Source organism: Molothrus ater, chromosome 18, assembly GCF_012460135.2.
Source record: "Molothrus ater isolate BHLD 08-10-18 breed brown headed cowbird chromosome 18, BPBGC_Mater_1.1, whole genome shotgun sequence".
Classification (NCBI taxonomy): Eukaryota; Metazoa; Chordata; class Aves; order Passeriformes; family Icteridae; genus Molothrus; species Molothrus ater.
In genome coordinates this window covers 12,765,939-12,785,397 of record NC_050495.2, presented here as the reverse complement: position 1 = coordinate 12,785,397, position 19,459 = coordinate 12,765,939, and the positions used below count along the sequence as shown (strand labels likewise).

The following is a 19,459-nucleotide window of genomic DNA, read 5'->3' as shown; positions in this document are numbered from 1 at the left end:
CTCCCAGTTTCTGTTTAATCTCTGAACTCTACTAAAATTGTTATTTAAAAAAAAAAAAAAAAATCAAAGTAATCAAGTCATGAATTGTAGGGGTCACGGCCCTTTGGGAGTGACCTAACAAGCAACAGATTCTTCAGACAAGTTTCAAGCCATCAAATTTGTTTCAACATGTATAAACTCTGCTAAGTCAAGTCTTTCAACAACACTCACCAAAGGGTGACCCAGGGGAGAACACAATGGCACAACCTGACTAATTGCTATTCAGTCAAGGTGCTGGTTGTGTTTGCTTTTGCAGGCATGATGGATGCATGGGGCTCTCCTACCAAAGTTATCTTCACACAGCTGCACAAGCCCTCTCTGAACTGACCCCAGGGTATTCCCTCACCTTCCACATTTTAATTATTTACAAATAGTTAAGCAGATCTTAAGAACAGCAACCCCACACAGGGGCCTGAGTTCTTCCTCCTAAGTTTTCCAGAGTCAAACAGGAGTTTTGAAGCTCTAGAAAACAGGTGCTGCAACACCAGTTTAAAGTTTACTGGGAATCAATCCATGGAAGCTTAAAAGTTGACCTTTCACAAGCAGCAAAACACCAGCTGGCTATACCTGCAAGTGCACCACAAATGTGCTCCACAATCCCATCTCCAGACTCCTGAAAATCAAATATGTCAGCAATGAAACCACCAAGACTCATCAGCCTACCTGAAGAGACTGGAGTGTTCTCTGCACCTGCAGCAGTGGCTATCCCCTTCCAAACCCAGCCTGGAAATTCAGATCAGCTCGAGGAATTCTTTAATTGTCTTGGCAAGAAGCAGCATAAAAATTGTGGAATTGAAGCACATAAATCAGGTTTTGGCATCAGGCCTTTCTTTAAGCTGTAGGCTAAACCAGATTCTCCTCTCTGCTCACTTCTTGCACAAAAACACTCAGTCTTTTCTTGTCCTTTTCAGGATCCGAGTCAGTTCAGACCAATTTCTTTGGAAAGGGAAGTTTTAATTGACCACTCCTTGCCTTCATGAAGTCACTTTAACTCAATATACAATACTAGACCTATATTTACAGAAAAATAATTTCTTAACTACTACACAATTTGATCTGCTGGGATTGACACAAGGCAGTAAGGGTCAACAATGAGACTAGAAGCTGAATTTTGTTGGAAGAACCAGAAAAAAAATGCACCAGTAGTTAGAAATACTTAGAAATTGAAAGGAGACAAAGTAGATTAAGGCATATTGCAATCCTGAGATCTTGAAATATGTTCAAATACATGAAGCTTAGCCCTACTAGGTCTCTGCTTTGAATAGCAAATAATTTGGGTCTAGGAGAGAGAAGCATGCTAGAAGCAGGAAAGGATCTGCATCCAGCAAGGGCTGCTCAGGTAATCCCTGCCTCTGTGAGCAGTGGTCCAGCCTCAGGCATTCATACAGTTTAGAAAGCTGGACAGTAACTTGAAATCCTAATGTTTAGAAAAATAAGCTACAGGGCCCAGCAGCCTGGAACTTACTCTTTAGGGAGCTGCCAAGTGCTTCCTCCCCAACCCAAGCAAATCAAGGTGCCTTATGCAAGAGGAAAAGTCTTCATACCTGAGTGCTGAATGGGACCACGGCGGGCTGGGACGTGATGCAACAGCACCATTAGTGTTAATGGGGCTGCTCTCTGGGTGTGACCCTGCAAGGAGGGCAGCACAGCCGGGACCGTGCACAAACAGCTCAGGAAAAATCCACGCTCCACGGAGAAAGCAAGAAATAGCTCTTATTGTCTTTGCTATACCAGTCTTACACTTGTCAAATGAAGCAAAACTCTTTGTCCACAACTCCCCAGGTTGACTCCACCAGACCCACCCAGCTCAGGCATCAGCAGTGGCAGTGATGAATCCAACCACCCTCTACAGGTAAGCAGAGCACCAAGCAGGTTTCCAGACTGCTTCCTACTCCCTGCTGATTACAACAGCAGGTTTGGCACTGCTGACTCCTCAGTGAACTACTCCAGAACTCACCCTTAGAGCCTTGTGCTGCCCAGCTATTGCCAGCCCCTCAAGAGCTCACAGGAAGAAGTGCCTGTGCGATGAGAACACTGCAGAGGAGTTGGAATGCCCAGCAATGGAAAGCGAGGCAGCTCTCCAGCCTGCCAGTCAACACTGCAGAAGGAAAGGATAATTTGCCTGGAGTAATGAGCTAAGTATAGAGTCACCACGATTCCAGTGGCCCAATTAGCTCTGCAATTCTTCTGATGCAGTGGAACACCTTGGGAGGCAGCTGGCTCCAGCTGCAGGCAGAAGCAGGGACTGAAGCCACTGCCTTGATCTTGTGCTTAACACACCAAATTCTGCAAAGGCAGCACCAAGAGTCAAGACCAACATTTTCTAACTCACTGGAATATTTTTGCCATCCTCAGTTCATTACCATATTGCAGCACTTTAGGGAATCCTATGCAATTGTAGAAAACCCCTTGCCCACTCCTCTCCCCAGGTCAGTGTTTAGCAGTCACCCTCAGCCTGTCATTAAAAGCCAAAATTCCAGTTTGACAAGTGCAAGGCATTTTGGTTCCAGCTTCTAAAGCCTGCAGAACTGAAGGGGGGGAAAGCAACATGACAGTGACCAGGCACATTGGTACCATTAGACAGCTATACAGGGAGCTATGCTTTTTGAAATTCACTCTTAATGAATATTTATCATTCGTTTACTTTAACAAGGGTTCCTGTGTGTTACTTCCACAGTTCTGTATCCACTGATGCCCCATGTGGTCACAGACTCTAAAAGAAGGACCTACAATTAGCTGTACCACCAGTTTTCCTACCAGGAGGTTTTGCCCCAAATTCCCTTGTAATGATTTGAACACTGTAGGATACTGAACACTCAGGTACAGTGTCAGTACATTGAAGCTGGAATCCTTTTTATAATGAATTTGGAATTTTAGAGCAGGTATCTGACCTCTTTCCTTACTGCCAAGTCTAACTGACCACATGGCTTTGCCAGAACACAACCCAGCCTAAAATACTAAACCCTTGGCCATGGATCTCCAAAACTGAAAATTTCCATGGGGCTTCTCTGTGCAGCCCCAATTTACTCATCTGTTACGGCCAGGGATGCTCTGCAGCAGTGAAGCACACTAACCAAACACCTCCAAATCATGTGATACTCATGCTTGAGTCTGAAGGGATTAAGAGATTCCAGCCCAAAGTAAAAGAAAACAAGCAAGCTATTGTATTCTGCATTAGAACACAACTGTGCCTTGACCATAATCCACCAGCCAAACCTACAAGGAAAGCTGAGCAGACCTCAAAATATTTACCTTGTTCCATCTTCCTCCTTTTTCCTCAGAGAGTTCAGATTTTCCCAAAGTGCAAAAAGGTGCATTCTTTTGGAAGTTACTCAAAGAAAGGTTCACTGAACATAGACAAAGATGATAATTTAATTATAATGGGTATCCAACCAGAATATAATGCCCTGTTCACAGCAAATTCCTGCTACCAGCAGTGAGAGAAAATGAAGAATCTGAATTCTCAAATGTACTCATGACTAGTATGTTCACCAATCAGCACACAATTAAGCATTCCTGTTCTCTAATTGTAAAGATGAACACTTGTTTGATAAGGATTAGTCATTAATTTGATGGAAAGCTTATCCACTCTTAAAAAACCATGCACAGCGTTTAGATGGAAAGAAAAGTTCTGCAGGCAATGGCAGTAAATTTGCAAGTTTACATTAAGTACACTTCACTTGCTTTCAAGCTTCCATTTATTAAAGGAAAATAATCAAAATAATCTAGAAATGCAATCTGCTTAGACATTTTAGTCAGGTTTCTTGGATCAAAAGTTCAACCATGCCTATGCTACACTAAGTATTTGTTCTCAGATGTGAATAAAAAGGAAAAAAAGAAAATTCAAATATAACAATTAAAAAAAAATCAAAGCTATCAGGTGAAAACACTTCAAAGAGAGGTGTTTCTACTCTGTCAGACCACAGCAACCTGGCTGCAGAGAGTTCAGAAATGTCCTCCCATTAAATTCCAAGCCAAGCCACTCTGTGATATGGCAGGTGAGTTTTCTTCTCACCACCTCTAATTTTGGCTCATCTGCTCTTTGTCAGGGGACAGACAAGTATTTGAAAAGCCTGAACTTAGAGACCCACAGAAGAGCAGAAGTCAGCTTTGACAACAGCAATTTTAGTTGGAGAAGACACCAAAGGCTGCTGGATGCAGGTGAAACTCCAGACAGGCTCCAGCTGCAGCACATGCAGCACTAGGAGTGGAAAGGTCTCCAGGCCAACCAGGATGCATCAAGCACAACTTCCCAGCAGCTCATCTCTGTGTGCTGAAGTCTCCATGATAGCAATGAACAGCAAAGCTTCCCCAGGTACACAGTGAGGTCAATTATGGCTCCCAGAGATGAGCTCAGCCAGCCACAGCCACGGCTCCCTCCTGTCCTCATCCACTCCCAGGGGGAACAGGGACAGCCAGGCTGCTGGTCCCCCCTAACTGCTGCAGAGAACATCCCAGCGAAATGCTTCCCACCAATTCCAAGCCTAGAAATACCAAGGAAACTTTCCACCAATTCCAGACCTAGTGGCAGCCACTTCCATGAGTAGCCTTGGACTTGAGCTCATTTTGAATGGACACAGTGATACCATGAGAGTGACAGGACAGAGCTAAATGGTGGATCAGTGCTAGACTGGATCCTTCTGACATCTCCTGTACAAAACTGAGGCCTCACTTCAAAAGCACCTGAAGTTACTTTACTCAGGCAGCATCTTGTGTAGGATGTGGAAGGTATTAACACTCCACAGCCATAGTTCCAGCAGTACAGTTTAAATAAATTGTTCTTAATCTCTGTGTCCCCACTCTTGTTGTTACAGTTGCTTTAATCCACCCTTCAGTTTCACTCAACTCTTCAACACTTTCAACTCCTATTCCTAGCAACTGAAAAACCAAAAATCAGTATTCTGCTAGTCTACCCTTGACCTAGACAGTGCTAAACTCTACATAACAGGGAAGATACTCAAGGGAAGATCTGATTTTCCATCTGTTTTCTGAAATCCTGCCACCACTGTACAGAAACCCCAAAAAATCAGAATCCTACTTGCCCAGGACAGTCAAACCTCAGAGGAACTGAGGAGTCAGACTCACAGGGCCTGTGAGTCTTATGATGCACATGAGCCCTGTGTGAGAGGCTGCCCTCAGGGTGAGCTGGGGAGGTGCCCTGCAGTCAATCCTGCCTTTGCTCTGCTCTCCAAGGACACTCAGGAAGCCAACCAAGAGCATCTTGTCTTCACTGACTCCATGTCAACTACACAGACAGGGTTTCTGCCCTCTCCTCCCTCAGGTGCCTGGCAGCAGCTCCCCCCAGGCACTTCCACCAGCAGAAAAGGCAGCATTGGAGAAAACAAGTCTCATTTTGTCAGGAATCTGCCTTTTCCTGGCTGATAGAGAAGTCAAAACCCTCCTTTAAAAGTACAGGGAAAAAGAAACTATTTTTATTTGTCCTTTCAGGTAACACCACAGAATTAATGCTTTGATTACAGCCCTCGTTTGCAGTCCCAAACTTGGAGAAGCAAATGAGGCCCACAAAAGGGCAACACAAAACTGTTCTACCAGTGTTTCTATAAATAATGTCTATAGCAGTGCACAAATCTCTGGTATTCGAAAGAAAAACTACAAAGACTTAATTATGGCAATGCAGCAGCCTTCCTCCACAAATTCAACCTGGTGTATTACTCCCCCCCATACTGATTACATGTTCCAGAAACTAAACCTCAGAGTACCAGAACAATCCAAAATACTTAGAGACTATTAGACTTGTATATACAAAAGACTTCATCATACAGACAGGCACCCTAGAGATTTATTTCGTGCTACTTTGTTTTCAGAAATCTCAGTTAAAGAAAGATTTATACCATTTTCACTGGTTTTCCCTGATGAAAATCTTTCTTGAAATAGGGTACAAGAGCCTGTGGTAGAAGTCTTAGCCATGGGCTGGTGTGAAGGGAGAAATACATCCAGCAAGCAAAGTTACTGGGACAATGATGTCCACTTGAAAAGTAAGCAGCAGAAATTAGAGTGGGAAAAGTCTTTTTCAATTCTTATCTCAGTAAGGGCTAAACCAAGCAGGACCTGAGAGGTGAAATCTGGTATATGTGCTAGAGATAGGCCCAGTAAAGAAGAACTTCAGTTCTGAAATTAACCCAAGACAAGGTCACTCTGCAGATGATGTAGGAGTTTTTGGAATAAAATTGAAAGGAGGGGAGCACAGAACACACAGCTTGAGATCAACACACACAGGATGGAAAAAGATAGTTAAATATCAAAGTAACAGAATACAAGTCTTTCCCACATGCCTTCTAGACCATGTTCTGGGAGCTCTGAGCCTCATGGCAGCCTTCCCTGCTGTCCAGTCCCAGAAGACCAAAGCTTTAACATTCCCTGTTATGGCTCTGAAGAACACCCCCCAGTCAGGGGCTGCTCTGTTCTGGCTGCCCTTTGGAAAGCCCAGCTCTTCCCAAGTGGCCAGGGACTAACACCAAGTTTCTGATTTCATTCCAGCTTCAAGCAGATTCCACAGGTGACAGGATAACTGCCCCACCTAACAACCACTGCCACAGAAGGCAGGGACTGCATCAGCCCCAGCAGCACCTGGGATGAAGCTCTCTGCAGCAAGCCCAGCCCCATTTCCATCGTGGTTTGTCAGCCCATCACAATGAATGCTGCAAACAACAGCCAGATGTGCTGAGCAAGGCAAAGAACAACTTGCTTTGCTTGTCACCTCCCAGGGCTCCTCCAAGCCTCAGTTTCTTTGATGTTCTGCCCTCCTTCAACTAACACCCAGCTGCAAAGTTGCATTTTGAAGTATTTCCAATTCAGCATTTTGGTTCAATTTCTCTTTAAAAAGAGGGCTGATACTGCTTAGGATCTATCTGCTTGTGTTCCTGAGGACACATTTCATTACTGGCATGAGTGGTGATGTACAACTGCCTGCCCCCAAGCCAGCCCACCAATGCTGCTTTACAGCTCTTCACTGCACTCCTAATCAAGAGGAAAAATAATGGATTTACTACTCCAAAATCAACTTCCACTGCAGTCTTGCTCAAGTTAATAATTTTTCAGAAATGGCAATAATTCAATACAGCAGCTTGGATAAGTTTAGTTACAGTATCACTGAACAAGGAACAACCAGCTCAAGTCTTCTGAAATCCAGCTCCCCCAAGGAAGGCCAAGAACACTCTATTTAGGAAGTCTTTTGTAGAGCCTGGGCTTTTCCCCCCTTCCTTATCAGTCTGGAAGAGTTCCACCACCACCATGACAGCTATTACAATGCCATTAGCTGCCTCACTCAGGCATGTGCACACACAAATTCCAAAAAAACTTCCAGATGGATCTTAGCATGGTTACCTTGTTGCAACTATTTTCAGCATTAATACCCATGAGGAGGAGCAGTGCCTCTGAAGGATCCAGCTGCCCCAGAAGTCCCACAGAGCACCCATCCAGTTACCAGCTTAACCTGCAGCCACACTCACTGTCAAAACAACTGCTGCTTTCCAGACTCCACCTGAAGATTCCAAGTCTGAGGAGCTTCAGAAGACAAACCAAAGCCAGGCATCAGCAACTGTGTTTTAGGTGAAGCCTTTACAAACAGTGCTTCCTGCTGGACATCCACAACTCCAGAAACAGCTTTTCCATTTCAACCAACGTTCCAGAAAGTCGCCTGTTTCCCTCCCTCCCTTCCTCCCCAGCTCACTTTGCATGGCTCTGCAGGCCCAAGCCTCACTTCCAGGTGCACACTGGTACTTCCTGAAGGAGAACAGAGCACCTGAGGCTCAGAGCAGCACAACCTGACACCTTGTAACACACCGAATGTCAGAGATACCACTGCTTGCAACAAGATCATGCTGCAGTTCTTCCCTGCTACTACAGACTCGTTCCTCCCTGTGGCTCTGAGCAGCAGGGATGGACTCAAGGCCTTCCCTAAGGGATGACACATTGCCCCTGGAAAACCTACAGCCAGCTGGGGGTCACCTCCCTGACACCACTACCAGAAACTATGAAAGAGGAACAAGTCAGGAAGACTCATGCTCCAGTCTACCCTTCTGTGGTATCAAGTCCATTCTGTCAGTGCTTCTCAGCTGCTCAAAGCAAAGAGACAAAGTTGGGGCTGTTTTGCTAAAGCTGCTCTCCAAATAAGGCCAGCTGACACCAAAGGAGGCTGTGGTTTGTGACCTCTGCCCATCCCACAAGCAGCTGACACGTTTGCAATGTACACTGCAATGTTTGGGGCTAAGGCATCCAAGGTAGAAGCTGGAAGGCAGCAGGAGCTGAGGGCTCCAGCTCTTTGCTGGGCATAGTAAACAGCTCCAGTAAAATGTCAGTACTTCCAATAATTCAGTTGCCACTGACTTCACTTTTGGGTCTTCACTCTGTCACCAACTTCACTTTGAGGTCTTTCAAGCAAACCACTCAGTCGCCCTGAAATTCTGAAGCGCCACGAAGACAGATATACTTGCCTTTAAACAATCCAGTTCTTCACAGGAATTACAGCACAAACTGAGCCCTAAGCATATCCCCAAAGTTTTCCTGACAGCACTGGGAAGTTACAGCACCAATATCTAGAGGAGGGCTGAAGTTCCAAGACATGAAGCTCATTTCTCAGAGTTTAAAACCCACATGGGATCTCACAGGCAGAATCTGTACACCGCCAGCTACTCAGGCTGGAGACAAATGCAGAACAGTTGCAGTTATTTCTGAGGCCATTCAGTACCTAACAGGTTATTTTGAGAGAAACATGACATTGCTTTGATTCAGCCAGTGAAAGCTACTATGAAACACAGGCATGTTTAAGTATCTGGGGGTTTCATTCTGGTTCACAGGATTTGATAAGCACTAATCTGGCTGTTTGGAGTCACGTGCTCTGAAGACATCATCCACACCAACTGGAAGAGCCCTATCCTGTTGTATCCAGTTACAATTCCCAGTAGGAAGCCACCAGAGCAGGACCAGCCTTCACAGCCCTTTGAGCTGTGCAGGTGAAGGATCTCAAGCTCCATGCTGGATGCCAAGGCAGTTCCTCCTCCACAGAGACAATTCCTCTTCCCTGGCCCATCAGACCTGCCAGGCTCCTGCCTGTTACTCCAGCAGCCCAAAGATCCCCTTCTCCTAAGTTACTCCTTTTTTCCAGGTTACTTGCCAGCAAAGCACTGCACAGCCACGTTCCTCCTACTCCTGCAAGCTGACAACATACTTCTCTCCATCATCCTGGCTTGCATGTAGGTGGAATGAGATCTGAGATAAAATATTGTAGCCTCTATTTCAGAAGCCTGGGCAGGCTCCATTTCTGTCTCCTCCAGCTGTAGATGGCCATTTTTATGGAAAATAAATAAATAAAATGAAACGAGAGCTTATCAAGCTGACCTATTCCACTTTTGTGGTATCATTTGTGGGTTGCAGGGCTTGTTCCTTGAGCAGGTTAACATTGATATTTTAATAATTGCAAGTGCAGATAGTTGATGCATAGATACTAACAGTACCCCAGACAGGCACCTATAGCACTGCCAGTGAGAGAATTCAGCCTGGCTCTCCATTTATCATTCCTATAACCTGAAGTGGGACAAGAGCACCTTTCAGTGCAGAGATATATCACTGCTGGTGCACCTTTGCCCTTCCCCAAGCTCCAAAGCAGGCACAGAACCTTGTCACTGAAACACTTCAGAACCTCACGCCCCGCCTTCACTTATCTGCACAAAGTTTCAACACTTACAGCCCAGTATTTCCTGTGCTAGGAAAGAAAGCACCACTTCTATCTCTCAAGCCCACTGTAATCAGTAACAGCTGAAGCAAAGCAGGTATCAGATGTCAGCCTCCTCCCCTCCAGTTTACAAGCACTCCTTCATAAAACCTCCTTCATCTCCACCAAAAAAGTTCATTTCCTAATACCACACGCTTTAGCAGCAGACAAAAGGCATCTCAGTTCTTTATCTGAAACTCAGAGCATGACAGGTACTACAACAAACCTGTCAGAGCTCCTTCCGTCACGCTGCCAACCCTTCCCAGCAGACTCACCTTTATAATATAAATAATATAAATATGCTTTTATATTCACCAGAAAGCCAAGCTGTGATTCCACTCAGCACTACCTGACATGATTCACTAGCCAAGTTCTTTCCTTCTAAAAGAAAGCTTTATTGCACATGGCTACATCACACAAGAAAACAAACAGGTGAAGCACACAGAAAAGTGCCTACAAGACCTGAAGTCTGCAAGAGTTACAAGCTCACACCCAACCTTCCCACAGTAAGGGAAGTGTGCACAGAAAGGAAAAAAATCAGTTTCCTGTACAAAGTTGTGAAGAAACACCAGGTCTCATCTGCTGATCAAGAAAACATTGTCTAAAAGAGCAAGAGCAGGAACAACTTCAATGCACAAACTTAAACTCCACGTTGTGGGGCAAAGCACTTACCGGGGAAGGGCAACATCTGCTCACATCCCAGCGAAAGAACAGGACTGTTAAAAGGAACACGGGGAAGAGGCGTAATTAAAGCCCCAAAACCATATAAATATAAAGTCTTAACAAGTCCCACTTAGAAAAGGAACAGGAATTTCGGCCGCACGCATAAGGGCAGCTGAACTCTGCTGACACCACAGCCCCAGCGCCGGAGCAGCCGAGCAGGGGCCGGCGGCTGCCAGCGGCATGGGACGATCCCCGGCCGGGCTCGGCGAGGACCGGCCACCCCAACGGGCGGGGCGGGGGCCGGCAGTGTCGGGCGAGGCCCGCAGGCCTCGGGCAGTAGGAGCCCCTCTGCCTCGGGGAGCCCACCCTGGCCCGGCCGCTCGAACCCGGCAGCGCAGGGCCCGGCCCCGGGCCGCCCGGCATCGCCGCTCGCCCGGGGACGAGAGGCCGCCGCACCGCGGCCGCGGAGCCGGGCCGCCTTCTCCTCCTCCGGCCGGCCGTGCCGTGCCGAGCGGAGCGGAGCAGAGCAGAGCGGGGCCGAGGGCGCCGTGCCGGCCCCGCCGCCGCCCCTCACCCGCAGCCGAGGGGGCGTGTGCGGCCCTCAGTGACAGCGCGGCCGCGCTCCGCCAGGCCCCGGCGCGGCGGGCCGGCCCTCCCCGCTGCAGGACAAGGGGCACCCCGGCGGGTCCTTACCGCTGGGCAGGGCATGGCGCGGAGCCCCCGCCCGTGCCGGGGCGCGGCGTCCTGCCGGGGCCGGGGTCGCTGCGGGCTCGGGGCCGCCGTCGCCGCCTCACGGACACAACAACATGGCGGCCGCGCGGCCTCCTCCCTCCTCCCCCCGCGGGGCGGGGCCGGCGCGCGCCGCTCCCGCCCTCCACCCTGAGGGGAGGGGAGGAAAGGGGGGGGGGCGGCCCCCGGCTCGCGCTGAGGGGACCGCGGGGTCACGGAATCAGGGAATCACGGAATCGGGGAATCACGGAATCGGGGAATCACGGAATCGCGGCGCCACCAAGGCTGGAAGATCATCTACTGGTTTAAGAGCATCTACTGGTTTAACTTCGTCTCTTCCAACCGTCAGCCCAGCACCGTCACCGTAACTCCTAAATCACCACCCCACATCACCCAGCGACAGACGCCTCTCGAAGGCACCGAGAGAGGGTGACTCCACCACCCTCCACACCTCCCCGGGCAGCCCCTTCCGAGGTCTGACCGCCCGGACGGTGAAAAGTTTTTTCTAATCTGTAACGTGGCGGCCCCGCTGGCCTCAGCGCTCGCCGTGCCCTCAGGAGGCGGCTGCCATCCCTCGGCCCCTCCGAGCATGGGAGGCAGGGCCGACAGGAATGAGTAAGGGACTGAGCATCTCCCTGAGGAGCAGACACTGCTGGAGCCGGGCCTGGCTAGTCTGGAGAAGGGAAAACTCAGAGGGGATCTCATCGATCCGTGCAAATATCTCCAAGGGGTGTCAGAGGATAGTACCAGATTGTTTTCAGTGGTGCCCAGAGACAGAACAAGGAGCAATGGCCATAAAGTAAAACACAAGAAATTCTACCTCAACATGAGGAAGAGCTATCCATTGAGCAGAGCACTGGACCAGCTGCCCAGGGAGGGCATGGAGACCCCCTCTCTGGAATAATCCAAACCCTGGACGTATTCCTGTGTCACCTGCTCAAGGTAACCATGTCCAGGGGGTTGGACTGGATGATCTCCAGAGGTCCCAGCTATTCTGTGGTTCTGTGATTCTGTGAAGCCAACTTGCCCGTTACCCCCCTGTGAGGTCTATAAGCCTGGCACTGAATGAGCGAGGCTGTGGAACCGGCAGGGTCTCAGCAGAGTTTTGGCAGCCATCTCGTATTGTGAGTCAGGTAACAGTGGAAGTGTGTGCTGAGGGGGGCTGAGGTGTGTGTTCCCACACCTCACTGCCATCCATCCTCCTCAGGATCCTCAAAAATCCCTGGAGAAACACCCTGTTCCACTATAACCTGGGATTAGCTCAGTTGGTCAGGGCGGTGCCACTAAAAGGTTTGGACTTGATGATCCTTGTGGACTCAGATTATTCTGTGATCTACAGAAGCCATTCTGGTGTGCAAGTTCTTCTGGCCAATGTTTCCAGTGTTGCTTTGGTGACATTCAGCTCAGCTGTGGGAACATGTGTGGCCCCACGCCACCAGGCCACGCGCTGTCCAAGCCACCCTGCACAGCCCATGGCTCCTAAAGCATGAGGTAACGGGGAGCTGGGAGCCAGCATGAGGCTGGACTGCCAAAAACCACATGGAACTGAGAGACTGAGATAAAGCAAAAGGCCTGTGAGCATTAAGCTACAGAAAACACAGGAAAGCTGGAGAGCAGCAGCAGTGTTGGAGGTGGCAGGAACGCTGCTGGTTCCAAAATGAAGCTCTAGCTAAGCCTTGTGCAATGGAGCTCCTTTCCAGCAGCAAGATTTATATCTGGGCTTTGTTGCAACTGTGATGGATCGTTAATGTTTTATTTTTATACATATCTTTAATTTACAATACCATATGTAGGTCAGGTTGTACTTTTGCGGGAGATTTCCACCTGCTCCTCATGTTTGCCTTGATCTGAAATGAAATGCTTGCAAGTAGCTATAAAATGCACTCCTAAATTATCCCCAGGACTCTCCCTCTGAGTCCAAGGCTAGTCATTGTAACAGATGGACTTCAGTCTGTCATTAGGTCATGTCTAAGCTGCAAGGAGCAGAAGCGTTCAGAGGGAACAATGCAAAATACAGAAGCCTGTGTCTTCACACTCAGATATGAGCCACACAGTGAGCTGTGTTCTGGTTTGGCTCCCTTGGTCAGGGACAGCAAACATTTGAAAGGGAGTTAATCAGCCCCTCTGAAGGGACTTTTTCCAACAACAAGGCATCATCTGAATGCAAATGTGATCTGAATGTCAATATGTACTTTCAGAGGAACTTTGGAAGAAATACAGGTAACTGAAGGGAAAAACAGGATTCCTGGCCTGTTTACACCCAAAAGGAATGAAAATATGTAGAGCCAGTAGAGCTGTAGCTGAAAAGGATGTGTGTTGACAGCATCAGCAAGCAAAATATGAATTTTGAGAAGTCCCTGTTAAATGTTGCCTTTTGCAGTGTGCCTGGAGGGAGATCAAATGTGACCTACTTTGGGAAGCTGGATCCTGGAGACCTGGGGCTCCTGTACAGCAGAACCTGCTGGGTGCTCCTTCTGGTCCTTAAAGAGGGGGAAATCCTGCAGTGCCCTCCCTGTGACAGGAAAAGCTGGCACTTCCAGCTGCTTGTTATATTTGTACCTTTTATCTTTACCAATCTGGTCACACACAGTGCACGGAGACATTCCATGTCTTGTGTCCCAAACCTCTCTGCATCTTGTGTTCCAGGCTATTTTTTAGTACATGGCTCAGTGTTAAATGACTTTTACTTCTATTTTCCATGATGATCAGAGCAAAGGATAAGAATTATTTTATGGAAATGGAAATTACTGGACCCAAAGGGAGAGCAAGGCCTCTGAGAACCTGACACACAGCTCAGGGAACGAGGTGTTCCCAAACCCAGAATCCTGAAGGACCTGCAGTGTATCCTCACTCATCCAGTACAGGGGTTTTAATGTGGGGGGTGGAGGGTGGTAATGAATTATGGAGGAACTCCTGAAGCACTGGCTGGTTTTAAGCTGGAGGAAGTAAAGTAACACACCTGTTAGTGTGACCTCAAGAGCATTAAAAGCTTAAAATATAAAATAAAAAGGAAAAAGTTGGGGACAGGCAAGTAAGTTTAAAATGTAAAATAAAAATGTGATGTGTCTTTGCATACATAAAGATTGATTGCTTTTAACTAAGATTATACCCTTGATAATTGTTTCCTAGACATGGATGTATAATAGATGCATTAACTTATTCAGTAAATTAGTGGAAATCAGGTCCATAAAAATGATAGCTAGGTGGAAAAGGTAGGGAAGTCACCTCAAACATGCACCAGCTGTGGATGCACCAAGGGAATTTGTGAGATTACAAAGGGAAGAATGGTCAGAAAGTGCCTGGATTCCCATGTTCCCCCCAGGTAGCCCCCCCTCCCTGGATCCCAGGACCACAGCCTGGCCCATGTGTGCTTTTGCTCTTGCACAATATTTTTCAGACAGGCCTTGGAACAAAAGGTAGGAGGGAGCTGATGGCATTTGCTGATGGCACAAAGCTGGGAGGCACTGGCTGTGCAGCAGGAATAGCTGTACTGCTGGAAGAGCTGGATAACATGGAGTGCTGGCACACTGGAAATGGGATGAAATTTAATAGTGGAAAGTACAAGGTCATGCCCTTGGGAATTGCTAACAAGAATCTCTGCTGCAAGCTGGGAGCTCATCAGCTGGAAATGACAGAAGAAGGGAAAAATCTGGGTGTATTTGTTGATCTCGAGATGACGACAAACTCCCAGTCTGAAGCAGATCTGACAAAAAGCACACACACACACAGAGGTATTTCCAGGAGAAGGGGAATGTTAATGCCATTATAGAAGCCTCTGCTGCAACCTGCTCTGGAATTCTGCATGCAGCTCTGGTCACTTTTAATCAGGGGACACAAACTTAAAATGTGACTGGAAAGTAATTCTAGGCTAATCCTGTTTTTTTTTCTTATACAAGGATGTTGAGATAATTTGTTTAGCCAGAAAACCTGAATGCTGAGAGAAGATACAGTTGTTCTTTGTGAAACTTAGGGAGTAAACACAGCAGTAAACACATCTCCCTTAAGAGCAAGGGTGATGTTCCTGTATGAGAAAACAAGTATCCGATGGCCATGAGAAGTCTGGGCTGAAACATGAGAACACCAGGGCTTCCAGCAGCTCAGGTCCCGAGGCTCTGGGTCATCCTTCCCAGAGCTGCTGTCCCCTGATGCCATTGCCACTGACAGCTGACACTAAAAGCCCAGTGAGTCCTTTCCAAACTGTTCTTACCATTTGGGGCACAGCCATGGAGTTACCAACTGGCTTCTTATGGAGAGGAAAGAGGTGCCTGGTGTGGGAAGATATTCCTTGGGCTGCAGTTGCAGGCCAAATGGCACCTGAGAGATTTGCTGTGTTAAAATCTGCACCTGGTGGTGGTGAGGTGAGAGCTTCCTGTGCTGGGTCACCCTGCCCTGGTCCCTCAGATCACCTTTCCAGAGGCTGCTCTCGTGCCCATCCTGCCCAGGGCTGCAGTCCTGGAGCCATCCCCACCTGGAACAGGGAGGAACAGCAAAACCAAAGCTGTGCCAGGTCCTTTCCTGCCCCTGCTACCACTCAGGGCCCTTTAATACACTTTCCTCCTGTGGCCCCAAGAGGCACCTGGCATTTACAGGCTGTTTCTGTTACGATGAAAAACTGATGGCAGGGTTAGATATGTCTTAAAAAAACAGCACACCGAGTCCTGCTTCAGTAAAAACAGTCAGGCCATGGAACACAGGGCACTTTGCTTTCTCAGGGTTCCAAACTGGCTCCCTTGGTCAGTTTTTTACCCAAAACCAGCTCTCCTCATCCCCATCTCTCTTATTTTGTTTGGGTTTACATATTTTATTATATTTAAATGTTTCATTCATTTTACTCTCCTGAGTTTTTGGTGAATGCCTGAAAAGAATGCTGACCCTGACCACAGTATTTACACTGTGTTCCTCCATGTGTAGGTGTTTCCATTCTTCCTGCTCCCACCCAACAAGTGCTGTTCCATTGTTCATTCAATCCAAGTGGCAGCAGGTGACATTGGGGTCAGCACAGCTTGAGGGCCACCCCTGATTCAAATGTGCCAGGAGAGAGGCACTGCCAGTCATCCTGACGGGGCCCCAAAACAGATGCTCTGACTCATTCCCTTACAAAGTAGATGAATAATTTGAAAATAATGAGATTTTTATTACATACATATCATTTTGGTCAGAACATTTTGCAAGAGCTTCATTTTAGGATGTTTTTGTCTTGTAATAACCCCATTTTACAACAAGATATGCCATTAGTGACGCTTTGCTGCAGGGAAGCAGCATGAGGACGATGCCTTGGCTGCCCATCAAGATGATTATCACAGGACTACTCAAACAGGAACATTTGGGGGACACAGAACTTCAAATTCAGTGGAACAGAGACAACATTTTTGAGGAAACACTGGGAATGGCTTTGGTGTTTCCAGGTAGGAGCACAACTGGTTGGGCCTGGCTCTGCACCTATGCCACCTATGAAGCCATTGGGATTGAGGATGTGCCAGGAGCTCAGTGTGGGCAGAATGTCCAGAAATCTTGGTTTATGGATGCTTATATTATTTCTTTAATGGACTAATTATCCATACGAGATTATTATTATTAGATTAATACAGCTTCATGTTAGACTCACCATTTTCTCCTATGGATCCAGGCTGGGAGAGCTGGGGGTGCTCACCTGGAGAGGAGAAGGCTCCAGGGACACCTCAGAGCCCCTTGCAGGGCCTAAAGGGGCTCCAGGAGAGCTGCAGAGGGACTGGGGACAAGGGATGGAGGGACAGGACACAGGGAATGGCTCCCACTGCCAGAGGGCAGGGATGGATGGGATATTGGGAATCAGGAATTGTTCCCTGGCAGGGTGGGCAGGCCCTGGCACAGGTGCCCAGAGCAGCTGGGGCTGCCCCTGGATCCCTGGCAGTGCCCAAGGCCAGGCTGGACATTGGGGCTGGGAGCAGCCTGGGACAGTGGGAGGTGTCCCTGCCATGGCACGGGGTGGGAATGGGGTGAACTTTAAGGTCCCTTCCCACTCAAACCATCCCATGACATTGTTTGCTTCATGAGATAAAAAGTAAAAGGTTGAAAATATTTTCTGCTGAACCTGTCTTTTCTCTGGAAAAGCAAACTGGCACAACTCTAACCTGTGTCATGTGCTGTGTTGCTACAACAAAGCTGCCTGAAAAAAATGCTTTTCATAATAAACCATATCTATTTTCCTTAATAAGCACTTAATCACCTTCCTCCTGAGGTTGGATAATTAGAGAAACAGCAGGCAAAGAGAGGGCAAGAAGCTGTTGGATCAGAGGAGCTGCTTTGAAGTATCATTAGAAGAGGATATTATTTTAGCTGAATATCTGCAGTGATAATTCCTTCCTATAGACACAGCCTGGTAACCTGCTCAGGGCTCTGCCTGCTGGGAATTCCCACCCACAGGAACTTGCTCCATGAAAACTCCAGAGCTGGGCAGCTCTTGGTTCCTCTGGCCAGGTGGATGCTGTAGCTGCAGCCTCCCGGAGCAATGGGAACTGGTGTTCCTGTTGGTGCTGCAGTGCCACCAGGGCATCAAGGGAGAAGCATCTTGGGTCACCTCTGGTGACTTTCATTAGTGCCCAAAAGAAAAATTATCCTACAATAAGACTTTAGGCTAAGAATAAACTTAGAGGAGGTTAATTGGAGCCTGATGGAAAATTGGAGACATAGTTAATAAATTACTGTGGATCCATCAGGTCAAGAGTTTAACATGGACACCTTTGGCTGTGTGGCTGCCAGGGATGTGCTGTTGAAAGTGTCATTGTCATTGAGGGGCTCCAGTGTGTCCAGGGCAGGGAACGGAGCTGGGAAGGGGCTGGAGCCCCAGGAGAGGCTGAGGGAGCTGGGCAGGGGCTCAGCCTGGAGCAAAGGAGCCTCAGGGGGGCCCTTGTGGCTCTGCACAGCTCCTGCCAGGAGGGGACAGCTGGGGGAGTCGGGCTGTGCTCCAGGGAACAGGGACAGGAGCAGAGGGAACGGCCTGAGGCTGGGCCAGGGCAGGGGCAGGGTGGATTTTGGGGTAATTCCTTCATTAAAGGGTTGTAAAGTCCTGGACAGGCAGTGGTGGGGTTGCCATCTCTGGGAATGTTCAGAAAATGCATGGATGTGCACTTAGTGACTGGTCTAGTTGCCAATGGGATAATTGGTCAGACTTGGAGGGCTTTTCCAATCTGCATGATTCTGTGATTCCAAGGTTTGTAACTTCCATTAGTCCTTGATAAGTTAATGTGTATATCGTTAAGATAAAAGGAAAAAAAAGGAAAAAGTAGAGCTGGATTGAAATATTGCAAAGCCCAGGGTTATCCTGATTCATGCCTATTACTGTAATTGCATTTCAGCTGCTTTGAACATTTAATGGCCAATTTCTACAACTTTGCAATTTAGTACTGCAGATCTCTTTTTTTTTTTATTATGCTGACATTTTCCTCAGCCATTTAATTACTCTTTCATTTTATTCTATTTTTTAAGTCTGTCTAAGAGTGCTGGTCCTTCAGGGTTCCCTGGCCCCTCTGACCTGTGCATGAGCAGCATTAAACCCTCTCTGGTGTCCCTTGGAGAAGCAGGGGGGCAACAGGGGCCTCACCTGGTTTGGGTGTGGGCTGACTCTTGTGTCAGTAGGAGAACAGCTCCCTTTGGGGCTGCACAACAAAGCAGATCCTCTTCCTCTTCCCAGCCCCAGGATGTCATTTGGGACTTTGAGGTGGGATTTGAGCAAAGGCAGAAGCTCTGGAAGCCTTGGTGCTGTTGGGGAAGCTGGACTGCAGCATCCATGATAGCCCAGCAGGAAAACACTGACCTCCAGCAGCACATCCCAGACTTGCTCCAGCCTTCCTGTTCTCCTCCTGGTGCTTTTTGTGTGGCTCAAAATGAAAAAGCTGCTTTTGTGTCTTGCCACCCTCTGAGCGGGGAGCAGCCTCCCCACACAGCCAGAGTCAGGAGGGGATCCTGGGGAGCTGTCACAGCCCTGGGACAGCACTGTGGGAACAGGGCACTCGTCCTTGTGACATCTGATCATCCTCTCCCTTACCTTCAGTGCTGAGCAACTTCCTCCTGCCCATGGATCACACCGGGGAAGGAGCCTTTCAATAAAAGCTCATTTTCCAAAGATTTTTCGTGGAGAAATTCTGCTCCTCCACATCTGATCTGAAGGCTGCTTGCCCTGTACCTTCAGATGGCTCTGGACTGAACCTTGAAAAAAGGATTTTCAGCAGAACCAGCAGCCAGATGACTTTAATGCTTTGCCTTATCTGTGCAAGACAGGTCAGCAGTTTCCCTGCACATTGAGATCAGAAAGCTGTGATT

The 19,459-nt window shown here is 48.0% G+C and overlaps 1 protein-coding gene across 1 annotated transcript in view; it reads right to left on the bottom strand.

Annotated features, from left to right (window-relative positions):
* Positions 1 to 11,239, bottom strand: part of MTMR3 (myotubularin related protein 3) — a 75,736-nt gene extending 64,497 nt beyond the window's left edge. The window contains 2 exon segments of the mRNA XM_036392904.2: positions 10,442 to 10,485; positions 11,126 to 11,239. The gene's annotated coding sequence lies outside the window, so the exon portion shown is untranslated.
* Positions 11,240 to 19,459: the final 8,220 nt, after the last annotated feature.